General features: G+C 45.8%; 1 protein-coding gene across 1 annotated transcript in view; it reads left to right on the top strand.

The window, feature by feature from the left end:
• The window catches only part of CABLES2 (Cdk5 and Abl enzyme substrate 2), a 72,299-nt gene that overhangs the window by 13,348 nt on the left and 44,635 nt on the right, over positions 1-14,316 (top strand). The gene's annotated exons all lie outside the window — the stretch shown is intronic.

Raw genomic sequence — 14,316 nt, 5'->3', positions numbered from 1 at the left:
TAGTTAAGTAGCATTGACCTCAGATTGGCTTAATGTGGATTTCTTTGGAAGGCTATATTTGACCTGGACTTTGGAAAGCTATATTTAAGCAATCATTAGTCCTCCAGGAAAAAGTGGGACACAGGGATGACCACAAATCTCTCTTCATTTCACTTTGTGTGTTACTGCAGGCCATTTGTTCCCGGCTTTTGTTGTGCGCAATAAATAGCTAAGCAGCAAACGCCAAGTTATTTCTTATTCTCTGCCATCAGCAATGGAGTGCTGAGCTCCAGGGATGTGAAAAGAAGATTTGTGCAGGTTAATTAGTATCTCATTAAGGAGGTGCTGATGGCAGGATACTGGAAGCCAGTGCCTCTTCAAGCAAAGAGGGGTTACAGTTAAATTGAGATTTAACTTTCCTGTTAGAGACAAGGTGAAGGCAGCTAAATGTAGACTGTAAACAAGTGATGTACAGTAGCAATAGCAATAGCACGTAGACTTATATACCACTTTACAGCCCTCACTAGGGGCTTTACAGAATCAGCATATTGCCCCCAACAATCTGGGTCCTCATTTTACCCACCTTGGAAGAATGGAAGGCTGAGTCAACCTTGAGCCTGGTGAGATTTGCAGGCAGCCGGCAGGCAGCAGAAATAGCCTGCAGTACGGCGCTCTAACCACTGTGCCACGGTGGCTCATTAGCAATAGCTGTCTTCTCTGTTTGGGGAGAAAAACGGTGGAGACTTTGAGGAAAAAAACTAGAGCCAGTTTGAACTAAAAGGCTAGAAACTGGGTGGCTGTGAGTTCTAGTTCCACTTTAGACATGAAAACCAGCTGGGTGACTTTGGTCCAATCATCAGGAGATTGTGAGTTCTAGCCCTGCCTTAGGCATGAAAGACAGCTGGCTGACTTGGGGCCAGTCACCTGGAGATGGTGAATTCTAGTTTTGCCTTAAGTATAAAAGCCAGCAGGGTGACTTTGAACCAATCTCTAGAAAATGATGAATTCTAGTCCTGCCTTAGGTATGAAATCTGGCTAGGTGGCTTGGGGCCAGTCATTTTCTTTCAACCCAACTTGCCTCACAGGGTGGCTGTTTTGGGGAAAACAGGAGGAAGAAGTATTATGGTAGTTATATTGGTCACCTTGAGTTATTTATAAAAAAAATAAATGTGGGATATAAAAAAATAAATAATAAGGTTATTCAACTGCTTTTTGTAACTAATAGCAATGTGTAGAATTGTAAGATTGTAATGATTTTTTTTAACAAAAATATGATTTGCTGCATGCTTTCAAGTCCATGTCGATTCCCAGTAACAGCCTGGACAAATCCCTGCAGTTTTCTTGGCAGTGAAAATGCAGGATGCGAAATAATTTTGGAAGAAAGTATCATTTGTACACGAGTCCCTTTGGGAGAGAAGAACATCAACAAATATCTTCCTTCAACATCAAATGAGGAAAAAGCACATTAAAGTCTCATTTCTGCAGAAGTAAGAATTAATCCCTTGTAGGGCTCCTATGAAAGCTGTTTATTAAATAAGAGGCGAAGATAGATTTCTAACACTTCTGCCTTTTAAGAGTCTAAAAGACATGTTGACATTTTTAATAGAAGTACCTAATTATAGAAAGGTGCAATAAAGCCATAATTTGGAAACATGCTTCCTAAAGTGTTGAAAAAAATCAGTCCTCCAAACAACAGTATATATTAAAAGGGGTTGTTATCTTTGCTCTTAGAAATTGAAACAAGCAATCATAACAGCAAGCAAGAAAAAGAAAGTAATATTTCCGTTCCTTGATATAGAAGGCACTTTTATCTTTCTATAAAATGATTGACTCCTGCATTTTTTCCCTGGAGGACAGAAGGATTAGCAAGTAGGCAGATTGTAGCTAGGACTGGCATCTCTTCTAAATGCTAAAACAGAGATATTTGCTTCACACATATTTAACAAGTCGGGCTTGCAATATTGTGAGAGAACTCTGTGAAATGAGAATAACCTTTGACTGCTTTGCATATGAGCAGTTCGTACTGGCCTAAACTATTTTATGCACCGTACATGTTTTGAAACGCAAAAATATGACAAGCACATAGCACCCTGCTGGTTTTTGTGCCAAGGGGCATAAAGCAGCCATCGTATTTCTACTGAGTAATCCCAGGATCCCGTCGGTAGAATAAATTAGATTGAGGTTGCTGCAGAGAAGGAGTTTTCCATGTTCTGTAGATGCTTAACCTCCAGCTTTAAGATTCCTTAATTTGAAAAATATCAAGTATGCCTGTATTCTTGAATGTTATTTCTCTTGGATTTCTTTTTAATATTTGATAGAAGAAAGCTGTTATCAGCTCTACTTGGGTGCCTGACGGAATTAGACATCAAAATATATTTCAACTTGGAATCTTGGCACAAAATATAATAGGACATATGGACCCAACCATCAACAAATTTAAATGATAATATATCAGCAGAAAATACTTTTTCTGCAGTGTTTGGAGCACAGGGAATCTTAGGGATTTGGGGGGGGGGACGTGTTTCTTCTTATAAATAATGCATTACCAATTGTGTCTATCACATTTTGTGCCTTAACTCAGCCTGTCCTGTGTGTTTTAGGATTAGGTGGTATATCTGAACAATACAGCAGCTGTGAGAAGCACATTTTGTATCTTCATGTCAGTAGGAGGGATTTTGCAGACCCAAGCCAGGAATCTTGTCTCCTAACCAGCATGTAAAATATCAGCCGTGCTTATCTGGGACGCTTAAATGTGATTCCTTAAATGCAACCGTTTCTGTTAGGAAAAGGTTTTAGAAATAGCTTGGATTTTACACTGTGTTTTCAAGGTTTTTCTGTGCTGTAATAAAGGATGGACGTTTGCAAGGAAGTGAAGGGGTGTCAAACTCAAGGCCCAAGGGCTGGATCTGGCCCACAGGGCCGCCCTGGAAACAGTGAAGGACCAGCCTGAGGTAGCTCTACCAGCGAAAACGGAGCTCGGACGGGGCTCCGTTTTTGCTGGCAGAGGACTGCAGGAGGCCGAAAACGGAGCCTCAACGAGTGATATCGAACTGGCCACACCCACCCTGGCCACGCCCCCTGGTCCTGATGCGGCCCTCAATGAAATCGAGTTTGACACCCCTAGTTTAAAGCAATGCTTCTCAACCTCAATAACTTGAAGATGTGTGGACTTCAGCACTCAGAATTTTCCAGCCAGCAGGAGGAATTTTGGGAGTTGATGTCCACACATCTTCAAGTTGCTGAGATTGAGAAAAAACTGATTTAAAATATACCTATCATAAATCTATAAAATTCTAGATCTTAAAATTCTGCAATGCCAAAGAACCTTTTTTTTCTCCCACACCCCTGCCAGATTTGATAAATAATCTTTTCTCTAATGGTTCCTGGGTTATGAAATAAATAAATAGATTTAGCTGCCAGTTCCTCAATGGCTGCCTTGCAAACTTTTATTTCTCTTTTGAATGGTGGTGTAAGATGCCTTGGAGCTGTTCTGATCAAGGAGGTGAGGTGAAAAACTGGGTGAGGCAGGACTTAAACCATATTTCACTATCTTTCATTTAATTGTCATTAACATTAAACATTCTTCAGTATATAAGCTATTTGATTACTCCCTGTATATTTACATACACTTTGAATACGGTTTGGAAATAGTGATTAGGATCTTGGGTGAGGACAGCACCTCTCTAATAGTCATTGAACTCCCTGATCTTTTTCAGGCAATTGTGGAAGCCCCGGGGTGGGGAGATGCAGCTGCTTTGATGAGCCAACTCGTAATGTGACCCTTAAAGCAACCAGCTTGGCTCACAGAATAATCTGGAAAAAAGATTACACCTTTTGCAAGCAACAGAGTGGTGTTCTGTTTTGTTAAGTCCAAAGCATTTTCTCCAAACCATCATTCATTCATTCATTCATTCGCTGTCCATCTCAACCAAAAGACTCTTGATTGGTATTTAGTGCTTAATTCTCATATTTAATCATTTCTCTCTTTTGCCTTGTTGAGCCTTACAAACACCCTGATCTTTCAAGGGGCTTTGGACTATTCTGGGGCTTAGTTTACTTTAATACTTACTTTATTGTTTAGAATATATTTCAGGTTGTATTTTTTTGACAGCAAGTTCAGTGCCTACTATTCTTAACTCTTTTAGATCAGGTTTCATCAGCTTGGGGTGCATCAGTTTTACGGTGCTGTAGATTCTGTAGGGACGCGGTGGCTTAGTGGGTAAGACGCTGAGCTTGTCAATCGAAAGGTCGGCAGTTCAGCGGTTCGAATCCCTAGTGCTGCATAACAGGGTGAGCTCCCGTGACTTGTCCCAGCTTCTGCCAACCTAGCAGTTTGAAAGCACGTAAAAAATGCAAGTAGAAAAAATAGGGACCACCTTTGGTGGGAAGGCAACAGCGTTCCGTGCACCTTTGGCATTTCATCATGCCGGCCACATGATCACGGAAACGTCTTCGGACAGCGCTGGCTCTTTGGCTTTTTTTTTTTTATTTGCACTTATATCCCGCCGTTCTCCGAAGACTCAGGGCGGCTTATACTATGTCAAGCAATAGTCTTCATCCAGTTGTATATTATATACAAAGTCAACTTATTGCCCCCAACAATCTGGGTCCTCATTTTACCTACCTTATAAAGGATGGAAGGCTGAGTCAACCTTGGGCCTGGTGGGATTTGAACCTGCAGTAATTGCAAGCAGCTGCTGTTAATAACAGACTGCATTAGTCTGTTGAGCCACCAGAGGCTTTGAAATGGGGATGAGCACCGCCCCATAGAGTCGGGAACAACTAGCACAGATGTGTGAGGGGAACCTTTACTTTTACCTTTACCTTTAGATTCTGTAGAAACTTCAGGAATAGCTTCTAGTCTCCTCTGACTTTATCTAAAGGTTACCCTGATGGGCAAAACTATTTTAGAAAGAGAGATGAATTACTTTGGATGTGAGATGAAGTATTCACAACTCCATTAAGACAAGTCTCAGAATATAGAAGAACAAGAGTTTGGAAGGGACTTTGGAGGTCGTCTAGTCCAACCCCATGCTCAAGCAGGAGACCCTATACCTGTGATGGCGATCCTATGGTACACGTGCTAGAGGTGGCACGCAGTGCCCTCTCTGATTGCATGCGAGCCGTCACCCCAGTTCAGCTCCGCCACGCATGCGTGCATGCCTCCCGCCGCCAGCTGGTCTTCGGGTTTCTCCCGCATATGCACGCGGGGTGGGGCGCATGCACATGTGCAGCGGTGTGGGATGTGCATGCGGGAGGCGCGCATGCATGCACAGGGCGGGGGGCATGTGGGCCTCCACAGGGGTGGCATGCATGCAGGGGGGCATGCGCGGGGGCGGAGCACATGCACGGGGGCCATGCACACATTGCATTTTGGGGGTTTGGGCACAGGCGCACGCGCTTTGGGCACTCAGTCCGGAAAAGTTTAGCTATCACTGCCCTATACCATTCCAGACAAATGGCTGAGCAATTTCTTCTTAAAAACTTCCAGCGGTGGAGCACCCATAATTTCTGGAGGCAAGCTGTTCCACTGATTAATTGTTCCCATAGGTCTTCTGTCTCTTCCGCTTATTTTTCAAATTGATGTTCTAGTCTGTAATAGAGTCCTAATTATCGCCACAGAATTACCTTGCCAATGTATCCCGGGCATAAAAAAGTGATATTGGTGAAAGTAACAAAAAAAAAAGATTTGCATTTTGCTTGTGAAAAAAAAACACCCTAGGTGTTCATATTCAGCACTGCAGTTCGCTTACTCAGGCTGGCCTTTGAATTGTTTGCGTAGTATCTAACAAGGTTGCATGTTGTGGGTGGTTCGAATGCTGCCAGTGTGTTCAGGGAGGAGGGATTGATTTAAATAAAAGAGGAATGAAATCTGAGAGTCCTTGTTTGACCAGGTATTGCAGTACATGGTGATCAGAGGCTGTGTGTGTCTCCACCAACACAATTTTCATCCTTAAAATTATTTTTAAAAACCTGATTTCAAGCACAGGAGCTTCAAAATAAAACGCACGGCCTTGGTTTTCCTGTGAATTCCTACGAACTGCTACCGTGACTCAGTTTAGAAAGGGATTTTTCTTTCTTTTTTTTCTTCTTTAGTTTTTCTCTTGTATTTCTTCTCTCCTCTCCCCAGTTTCTTGAAAAGAGCTTCCTTAGGTGTTACACCTTTTGATTCTTCTTTGTTTTCTCAAAAAGTAAGTCTGACAAAAGATGTGAAAAAGGGACGGCCATTACACTCTGCATTGTAGCCAGTTTTTAATTAATTTCTGCACCGAGAAAATGGGCAGGATTTACAAAGACAGTCCAGGCAGCTGAAGGCTACAAAAAAAAATCGTTGGAAAACATCAAAAAAATGTGAGAAAAGCACAGACGTTTGCCCGGGTTTCTATCGTTTGATCTTTGTGCCTGCAGCGTCCAAGCTGCACGCTTGGAGACGAAGAAGAGATACTAGGCTGTCTTAATAAAACATCACACACAGATATGGTTTTCTGAGGTAAAATTTCTCCAGGTGGAGATGAAGGGAGGCAGTTCCAAAGACACATAATTCCTGTCTTGCTGTCACAATCGGTCCTGGTCTCTTCTTGCTGTGGTTGGGCGCCGTTCCCCTTGATGGGAGCTACAGTGTGATATCCTCAGGCATGTTTAATTTTATTTATTTATGTAGGTATATTTATATTCGGCCTTCATTAAACAAACTCAAGGCGGTGAACATCTCTTAATACTCTTTCCTCCGCCGTTTTTCCCCCACAACAACAACCCTGTGAGGTGAGTAGGGATGAGAGAGAGAGAGGGACTGGACCTAAGTCACCCAGCCAGCTTTTCATGTCTAAGACAGGACTAGAACTCATAGGTCTTCTGGTGATTGATCCAAAGTCACCCAGCTGACTTTCATGCGTAAAGCAAGATTAAAACTCAGTCTCCTAGTGATTGGCTCAAAATAATCCAGCCAGCTTTCATGGCTAAGGCAGGACTAGAACTCACTGTCACCTGGTGATTGGCTCAAAGTAAACCAGCCAGCTTTCATGGCTAAGGCAGGACTAGAACTCACTGTCTCCTGGTGATTTGCTCAAAGTAAGCCAGCCAGCTTTCATGCCTAAGGCAGAACTAGAACTCACTGTCTCCTGGTGATTGGCTCAAAGTAAGCCAGCCAGCTTTCATGCCTAAGGCAGGACTAGAACTCACTGTCTCCTGGTGATTGGCTCAAAGTCACCCAGCCACCTTTCATGCCTAAAGTGGGACTAGACTAGAACTCACAATCTCCCTATTTCCAGCCTGATGCCACTAGACCAAACTTGCTCTCAGTTTCTTCTCCCATAATCTACAGCCTAAAGGACAACCCACCAGGAAGCTCCACTAAGCTTTCCTCAAATGCATTTCAAAGGACTGCATCCCATTTTTCTTGGCAGGATTTTGAATCTCTGCCCAAATGCCTTCATCTTGAGCCACTCTGGGCCCTGCGGTCCTACAATGGAGAATACAAGGGGAAATCTGCCAGTGGTTTCTTAGGAGGCAAATCCTAGAGTAAAAATAACTTCTGTTTAATTAGGTGCTGACACGGTTTAAGTGACTCAGCTATCAAGGAAGTTTGGCGAGTAGATCTGCAGACCATTTTCCGCTGTACATGTTTAGCCGCTCAAAAGCATGGATTAAAAAAAATCTTTAGAGATGGGGGAGGCTGACAGGACCCATCCGGTTCATTTTGCATTTGGAAGAAAATATTGGTTGCTTTCTTGGACCGAGGTTTTTACAGGAAGAAGTGGGGAAAAACAGATCACCCCAGATAGCTGATCCTCTTGATTGATCCATCACGTGATTTTCCAGTTATGGGAACCTGTTTGAAGAACAACTTAACCGTGTGGACCAAGAATTGCTTCTCTTAAGATATTTTCACAAGTGCATTCTGGCCTGGCTTACTGGAATCACTGAATCATAGGACTGCTAGGGGGATCTTAGAGGTCATCTAGTCCAGTGTTCCCTAACATTTATAGCTTGGCAGCCCAGCAGGGGAGGGGAGCGGGACCGGCCTTCCACTCTTGCAAGTTGAGCTGTGTGTGTGCATGTGCGCCGGCCAGCCAGTCATGCAGCCCAGTTCCAAACAGGCTGCAGCCCGGGAATTGGGGTTCCTGATCTAGTCCAACACTAAGCTCAGTGCAGAAGGATCCAGGAGAGCTGCGGTGGCACAGCAGTTAGTGTGCAGTACTGCAGATTTCTTCTGCTGACTGCCAGCTGACTGCAATTTGGCAGTTCGAGTCTCACCAGGCTCAAGGTTGACTCATCCTTCCGAGTTAATTACCCAGTTGTTAAGTGAATCTGGTGTCCCCATTGATTTTGTTTGTCAGAAGGTCACCAAAGGGGATCACATGATCCCACTGCAACCGTGATTAATATGAATCAGTTGCCAAACATCCAGATCTTGGTCACATGACCATGAGGATGGTGCAATGGTCATAAATGTGAAACATTGTCATAAGTCACTTTTTTCAGTGACACTGTAACTTCAAACAATCTCGAAATGAACTGTAAGTTGAGGACTAGCTGTACTGTCCAAGAGAACATAATTACGTCTTCCTCTCTTTCAATTAAAAGATTAAAAACATTAAAACATTGGGCATCGAAAGATAAAATATTAAAATTGGTGACAAAGCCAAAACAAAACAAAACAATGTGTATTGGAAGTACAACTTGGAAATTTTCCAACCATGTTCCTTGGGGATTCTGGGAATTTTAGTCTCAGGGCATCTGAAAGACAACAGTTTGGGCAGTGGTGTCCAACTTTAACAAATAAGATTTGTGGACTTCAGCTCCCAGAATTCCCCAGCCAGTCATGCTTGTGGACTTCAGCTCCCAGAATTCCCCAGCCAGCCATGCTTGTGGACTTCAGCTCCCAGAATTCCCCAGCCAGCCATGCTTGTGGACTTCAGCTCTCAGAATTCCCCAGCCAGCCATGCTTGTGGACTTCAGCTCCCAGAATTCCCCAGCCAGTCATGCTTGTGGACTTCAGCTCCCAGAATTCCCCAGCCAGCCATGCTTGTGGACTTCAGCTCTCAGAATTCCCCAGCCAGCCATGCTTGTGGACTTCAGCTCCCAGAATTCCCCAGCCAGCCATGCTTGTGGACTTCAGCTCCCAGAATTCAGCCAGCCATGCTTGTGGACTTCAGCTCCCAGAATTCCCCAGCCAGCCATGCTTGTGGACTTCAGCTCCCAGAATTCCCCAGCCAGCCATGCTTGTGGACTTCAGCTCCCAGAATTCCCCAGCCAGCCATGCTTGTGGACTTCAGCTCCCAGAATTCCCCAGCCAGCCATGCTTGTGGACTTCAGCTCCCAGAATTCCCCAGCCAGTCATGCTTGTGGACTTCGGCTCCCAGAATTCCCCAGCCAGTCATGCTTGTGGACTTCGGCTCCCAGAATTCCCCAGCCAGTATGGCTGGCTGGGGAATTCTGAGAGTTGAAGTCCATAGGTCTTAAATTTGTCAAGGTTGGACACCCCTGAATTTGGGGAAGAAGGGTAGACTTATTAAAACAGTAGCAAGATTGCTCTAAGGACTCGGAACCAAAACCAATTGTGAGTTGTTGACATCTGATTTTGCTCCTATCAGAGAGATTAAGGGATTGCCTCCAAAATAAGCTGCAGAAGGATGACAGTGTAGGGATGATGTCCTTGAGAAAGTACAGCGTGTTCCAGCTTAAAACCTCCTCTAGTTTTCTGTGATTGTGTGGTCACTGTGACCTCCAACAATCTAGCCAGAAGATTCCCACGACCTTGGCTGCTTCGGCCTCTGCCATTTTTGGTCCTCTGGGTAAACAGTTGGAAAGACAGGATGCACCAAATCCTAGCTATTTTTTTCTCCCAGATCTCTCTGACTAAATATCAGATCAGAGCCATCAGCAAAGAGGAGGAGTTTGCCTTTTAAATCAAAAACTGTTATGCTTTCCAAATTTATCTAGTCCAGGGGTGTCAAACTCAACGCCTGGCAGCCGGATCTGACCCGTGGGGTGCTTTAGATCTGGCCCGACGGGCCACCCTGAAAACAGCAAAGGACCCGAAATGCCTCTGCCAGCAAAAACAGAACTTGGGAGGGCTGCAGTTGCCCCCCACCCCACCCCCGAGTTCTGTTTTCGTTGGCAGAAGGTTGCATGAGGGTGTTGCAGCCAAAAATGGACTTTGGGAGCCTGTTTTCGCTGGCAGAGCGCTCAGGCCACCACAGGCGCCCCCAACACAAGTGATGCTGAGCTGGCCACACCCACGCTGGCCACGCCCATCCCACCAACCCCCCCAAGGTCAAACACAACTCTGATGTGGCCCTCAGTGAAATCCAGTTTGACACCCCTGATCTAGGCAGTCAGCTAGCTTCTTGTATTTGGAGGCATGCAATGGAAATACGGTATAGCAGAGAAATGGTGGCCTTCATGAGATGGTGGTCAAGGGCCTTGCAGTGTTTTTCAAACTGGAAAACATTTTGAAAAGCAGCAGTGTTCCAATATTTGAAGGACTGCCACAAAGATGAAGGGCTCAACCTATTTCCCAAAGCACCAGAAGGCAAGACAAGAAACTTATGGATGGAAACTAATCATTCAGCGCAACTTAGGTGTCCTCCTGGATGAACGGCTGTCGTTTGAAGATCATTTTATCTATACGATAAAATCGCTCAGCTGAGGGACGGTCTGGACCGAATGTGGGATGATCCAAGCGAGGGAGAGGAGGCACGTCTTGTTGAACACGTTTGGGATGAGTTTGACCCTGTGGCTCCCGAGGACGTGGACAGGTTGTTGGGGAGGCTTCACGGCACGACATGTTTACTGGACCCGTGCCCTTCCTGGCTGGTACTGGCCACTCAGGCGGTGACACGAGGCTGGCTCCAGAGGATTATCAACGCTTCTTTGTTGGATGGGGTTTTCCCTGCCGCCTTGAAAGAGGCGGTGGTGAGACCCCTCCTTAAGAAGCCCTCATTGGACCCAGCTATTTTGGGTAATTATCGTCCAGTCTCCAACCTTCGCTTTGTTGCGAAGGTTGTAGAGAGTGCCGTGGCGCGACAGCTGCCCCAACACCTGGATGAAGATGTCTATCTAGACCTGCTCCAGTCCGGTTTCCGACCCGGATACAGCACGGAGACAGCTTTGGTCGCATTGGTGGATGATCTCTGGAGGGCCAGGGACAGGGATATTCCTCTGCCCTGGTCCTATTAGACCTCTCAGCGGCTCGATACCATCGATCATGGTATCCTGCTGCGCCGGTTGGAGGATTGGGAGTGGGAGGCACCGATATCGGTGGTTCTCCTCCTATCTCTCCGACCGGTCGCAGACGGTGTTGACAGGGGGCAGAGGTCACCGCGAGGGGCCTCACTTGTGGGGTCCCACAGGGTCGATTCTCTCGCCTGCTGTTCAACATCTACATGAAGCCGCTGGGTGAGATCATCAGTGGTTTCGGGTGAGATACCAGCAGTACGCTGATGACACCCAGCTGTACTTTTCCACCCCGGACCACCCCAATGAAGTTGTTGAAGTGCTGTCCCGTGTTTGGAAGCTGTACGGGTCTGGATGGGGAGAAACAGGCTCAAGCTTAATCCTCCAAGACGGAGTGGCTGTGGATGCCGGCACCCGATTCAGTCAGCTGCAGCTGCGGCTGGCTGTTGGAGGCGAGTTACTGGCCCCAAAGGATAGGGTGCGCAACTTGGGTGTCCTCCTGGATGATCGGCTGTCGCTTGAAGACCATTTGACGGCCGTCTCCAGGAGGGCCTTCCACCAGGTTCGCCTGGTTCGCAGTTGCGCCTTCCTTGATCGGGATGCCTTATGCACAGTCACTCGCGCGCCTGCTACCTCTCGCTTGGATTACTGTAATGCTCTCACATGGGGCTCCCCTTGAAGTGCGCCGGAGGCTTCAGTTAGTCCAGAATGCAGCTGCGCTGGTTATAGAGGAGCTACGCGTAGCTCCCATGTAACACCGCCTCCTGCGCAGACTGCACTGGCTGCCTGTGGCCTTCCGGTGCACTTTAAGGTGTTGGTTATGACCTTTAAAGCGCCTCATGGCTTAGGACCTGGGTACTTACGGGACCGCCTGCTGTTACCACACGCCTCCCACCGACCCGTACGCTCCCATAGAGAGGGACTTCTCAGGGTGCCGTCCGCCAAACAATGTCGGCTGGCGGCCCCCAGGGGAAGGGCCTTCTCTGTGGGGGCCCCCACACTCTGGAACGAGCTTCCCCCGGGTCTACGCCAAATACCTGACCTTCGGACGTTTCGTCGCGAACTCAAGACTCATCTTTTTATTCGCGCGGGGCTGGCTTAAATTGGGTTTTTAAATGTTGAATTTATTAATTTTAAACGGGGTTTTTTAGTATGGTAAATTTTAATTGCTGGGCTAATTTAATAAGTTTTTTAAATCGTATTTTAAACCTGTATATTGTATTGTCGGTTTTATTATGCCTGTACACCGCCCTGAGTCCTTCGGGAGAAGGGCGGTATAAAAATCAAATAAATAAATAAATAAATAAATAAATAAATTTGACGGCCATCTCCAGGGGGGCCTTCCACCAGGTTCACCTGGTTCGGCAGTTGCGCCCCTTCCTTGATCGGGATGCCTTGTGCACGGTCACTCATGCGCTCGTTACCTCTCGCTTGGATTATTGTAATGCTCTCTACATGGGGCTCCCCTTGAAGTGCACTCGGAGGCTTCAGTTAGTCCAGAATGCAGCTGCACGGGTGATAGAGGGAGCTACGCGTAGCTCCCATATAACACCGCTCCTGCGCAGACTGCACTGGCTACCTGTGGCCTTTCGAGTGCACTTTAAGGTGTTGGTTACTACCTTTAAAGCGCTCCATGGCTTAGGGCCTGGGTACTTACGGGACCGCCTGCTGTTACCACATGCCTCCCACCGACCCGTACGCTCTCACAGAGAGGGACTTCTCAGGGTGCCGTCCGCCAAGCAATGTCGGCTGGCGGCCCCCAGGGGAAGGTCCTTCTCTGTGGGGGCTCCCACCCTCTGGAACGAACTTCCCCCGGGTTTACGCCAAATACCTGACCTTCGGACATTCCGTCGCGAACTGAAGACACATCTTTTTATTCGCGCGGGGCTGGCTTAAATTGATTTTAACAAATTTTTAAATTCTTAGAAATTAATTTTAAATGGGGTTTTTTAGCTTATTATATATTTTATTTCTCAGGCCAATTTTAAAATAAGTTTTTTAACTGCATTTTAAATTTGTATATTGCACCGTCTGTTTTATTCTTGCCTGTACACCGCCCTGAGTCCTTCGGGAGAAGGGCGGTATAGAAATCAAATAAATAAATAAATAAAAATAAAAGGAGAGAAGCAGCCTAGAAATATGGAGAAATTTTTTAACAGTGAGAACCAGAGGTGGGTTTCAGCAGGTTCTGGAGAACCGGTAGCAGAAATTTTGAGTAGTTCGGAGAACCGGCAGTAAAAATTCTGACTGGCTCTACCCCCATCTATTCTCTGCCTCCCAAGTCCCAGCTGATCGGGAGGAAATGGGGATTTTGCAGTATCCTTCCCCTGGATTGGGGAGGGAATGGAGATTTTACAGTATCCTTCCCCAGCCACGTCCAGCAAGCCACATCCACACCCAGAACCGGTAGTAAAAAATTTTGAAACCCACTACTGGTGAGAACAATGAACCAGCTTGCCTCCTCCAGAGACAAGAAGAGAATGGACAGCCACTTGTCTGAAATGGTGGAGGTTGGACTAGACTAGAAGATCTCCAAGGTCCCTTCCAGCTCTGTTGTTCTAACGTTAAGATGTGTGGACTTCAGAGTCCCCTGGCCGGAGAATTCTGAGAGTTGAAGTCCTCTTAAAGTTGCCTTAAATTGAAAAATGCTGCCGTGGTAGATTCAGAGGCTGGGTAATCTGTGGGCTGCCTGTGGATTTCATGCAACTTTCAGACCAATTCTCCAGAGATGGCACTGCCTGCTGCAGTATTTCAGTGGCATCTGGAATGTCCCATTTTTTCCAGTGCTAAAATATACGAATATTTTAAGTGGCAGAATACAATGTATGACCACGATTTTACTAAAAACGTGACCCAGCAAGTCTTTTTAGTTCTATTTCTTAGGTTTCTACCCCACCACAATAAATCAATAAAAAAGAATTTTTAGCCTTGGGTTTTGCATTTTCTCTGTGAGCTTTAACACTTTTAGCTCCATAACTGGTAGGATTTTTTTCCCATCACTCTTTAGCTTTAATAAAGTTAAGGCTAACAAACAGCATTTGTTTGTTACCATTCCTGTTAATAATCCCGGCAATATCACCAAAGGTTTGTGCTTAGATTATAAATCTTATTTTTAAAAATGTCTGAAGCTCTTTGATTATAGGAGCCGTTGGCCAGCAT

Source organism: Ahaetulla prasina, chromosome 3 (genome assembly GCF_028640845.1).
Source record: "Ahaetulla prasina isolate Xishuangbanna chromosome 3, ASM2864084v1, whole genome shotgun sequence".
NCBI classification, from domain to species: Eukaryota; Metazoa; Chordata; class Lepidosauria; order Squamata; family Colubridae; genus Ahaetulla; species Ahaetulla prasina.
The sequence above is the reverse complement of the archived record's forward strand: the minus strand, read 5'-3'. Positions and strand labels throughout refer to the sequence as shown.